This window comes from Cyprinus carpio, chromosome B5 (genome assembly GCF_018340385.1).
Source record: "Cyprinus carpio isolate SPL01 chromosome B5, ASM1834038v1, whole genome shotgun sequence".
NCBI classification, from domain to species: Eukaryota; Metazoa; Chordata; class Actinopteri; order Cypriniformes; family Cyprinidae; genus Cyprinus; species Cyprinus carpio.
In genome coordinates this window covers 37258655-37261493 of record NC_056601.1, presented here as the reverse complement: position 1 = coordinate 37261493, position 2839 = coordinate 37258655, and the positions used below count along the sequence as shown (strand labels likewise).

Here is a 2839-nt window from a genome sequence, read left to right as displayed (position 1 = left end):
GCAACTGAGGTGATGTAAAAGAGGAAAGCAGGCATTTGGACCAAAGCACTGTGAGGCAAGGGAAGGGGGAGACTCAAAATGTTTTTTAAACCTAAAACACATTTTTGCCCATTTGCGTTTGTGTTGTTTTAACTACTAACACAATTATTTAAAGTATAAAACATTGTTATTTTACAATACCCACAGCATGGTTTTTAATCATAATTTTAGGCAGGACAACCCTCAGACCTGGGGGGGTTCCTGCAAACCCCACTCACCCCACCACCCCTCCCACCTGGATTTCCACCTGTGGGTTTTTTTGAGAACTGCGGTGACTGCAGTTTAGAATACTAAACAAAAAATATTGTTTTGTGTCTCTTTAATGTGGTCATGAAAACGAGTCATCTTTTCATATAAAGCACAAAATAAACAGGAATGAACATGAGAAGGCATTACATTCCAACCACGGAAAGACGTCAGTACATACAATTTTTCAAGTTAAATCCACAGCGTTAATCTATCGACTCCCTGTCTGATTGTTTGTCTTCGAAATTAGCAGATTCTGCATTATGATTGGTCAGATAACCTGTCAATCATGCCTCATGTGAAGGTTCAGTTGCTGACAGAATTTTTAAGTTAGGGTGGATCTTTAGAACTTATCAACAAAAGGTTTTTTCTAGAACTCAAAATGGTTCTTCGTGCATTGCATCTGCAAAAACACCCTTCTTTATTTTTAAGTGCGAATGACAAAATAATCGTAGCAGGAAACCTAAGCAATAAAAAAGTGAAAAAAAGTGGATTTGCTTTGTCTTTTTATTAATTAAGAATTTAACAAGAGCAAAGAATCATATAAACTGAGCCAAACATTTGTCTTTGGACACTAAATACAAATCTACAGTATACACACTGAATCATGAAAAATTAAAACCTTTTGACTAAATAATGATCATTCTTCTGCATTATAACAAATAACTTACATAAAAACTACAAACACCATAACAAAAAACTACAGAGATCTCCACCACGGTATATAAATCATTTGTGCAAAGCTTAATTTACGTGATGCCATGAATATAAATGTAGAAAAAATAAGTTGTGCATGCTTTACCTTATATTACAAAGAAGGTATTAAGGTTTTGTCCTCAGTGAGCGAGAGTGACATGTTTTTCTGATCCTCAGGGGAGTTAACTGCTTTGTAGCCAAGCTTGTCTAAAATGTGCTTACAGACAGTTGGTGTGTAATTAACCATTTCATAAGACAAATTAACCTCCAGCTCTCTGCATGGCTGCTGAGTCAAGCTCAATGTGCTGTACTTATGCACAGCTGACTCAATGTAATTGCCTTTTGTGTTGTTATGTATCCAGTCTACCACATTTTTTTCCATAGAAAGACCAAGGAATTCATAAACCTCCTTGGATTTTTGGAGGTGGATTCCTGGCCAGGTCCTATATCTCACCAGCATGTACCGTCCACGAAGCCCACGGCGGGTCGGCTCAAGCCGGTGGACACCGAGTTCAGAAATAGTCATTACACATCGTCATGAGATAAGCTCAAATCCAAGTTGTAAGGTTTCGACCCGTGTCTCTCCAGATCTGCCACAGGCGATATGTGTCCTGAAAAGTTTCAATCCTAGAAGATAATATCCCACGCGGGTCTCTCACCAGCTGGATAACTTTCAGATTAAGCGAGGGTCCTTGATCAGAGCTTTAAGATCACTGAGCTCTGGAATACGCACTGTTTTAATGGCCACATGTAGTTTTTTTTTTTTCCGACATGATTCGGTAGCGAGGGTTTAAGTTAAGGGAGGCACACTTTCGAACACAATCCCCCTCTTCTATATTGCCATCGCTGGGGCTGAAAGCATCACAGACCGGCATAGAGCAGAGGGCTTTGCTGGGATGGCTCCTCGTCGAAACAGTTTTATCCGTGGGTATGTTTTGCCGGCCGCGGTTTGATGTAACGCTCTAAGAAATACAAGTCGCAGTTTGTACAAGCTTCTAAGAAGGTCACGACTAGCCTTCAGCATCAACTTGTGCTCAACAGCATATCTGCTCGGAGTAGCGTGAGGCATTAAGATCTTTTGGACATGATAGAGTGGTTCAAAAGATAGAAAACATCTGAGTGTGGTTTAATAAACTGTCCAAAGAAAGAGGAGCCGCTGCGTGGGGTCGCCAAGATGAGAATGTTAGTCTTCCTGGAGGAATTGCAACTAAAATAGGGTACTCATCACACAAACATCCGAATCAAGGACTTTACATCCTGTCCCAAGTCACAGTTCAAAAGGTTTACGAAACGGACATTTATGCACATAAAAATCTATTAAAATCTTCATCGCTGTGTATTGAATTGGTATGGACACCAATGCAAGTAGAATCACAGTCTTCCTTGAAACACTGCATAGCTGGGATAAGTTCATTTAGATAATGCAGTCTGATGTAGTTCCTGTCGACAAAGACCTGCTAAAAAAAAATAATTGTAAAAAATCATTTGATCACAAAGCACTAACTAATTTTAAATTAATGAGCTTGCTGACAGCCCTTCTCTATGTTACGAGATTCGCATTGCTATGAGCGTTTTGTACAAATCTGAAGAATTTAGTTTTTTCTCCCTTCCATCAAATCAGAAGTCCGGAATGTAGATTTGGCTACAAAATGAATTATTCTCATAAACTTGCTTAAGATTATCCCTGAAGAATAGCCAAAGGCAATGTTTTCAGTTATGATGACATTCCTAACATTTATCATTAATTGATGCTCAGTGAACTCGCATCCTTTAAACATATATTTGTTAACACTACTGCTTTCATTTTCCTTTTAGCCCTTATGGTGACTGTCACGTTATAGTCTAAATACAATGCTTC

The 2839-nt window shown here is 38.9% G+C and overlaps 1 pseudogene; it reads right to left on the bottom strand.

The window, feature by feature from the left end:
• Window positions 1-1093: 1093 nt before the first annotated feature.
• LOC122134643 lies at window positions 1094-2279 on the bottom strand (annotated as a pseudogene).
• Window positions 2280-2839: the final 560 nt, after the last annotated feature.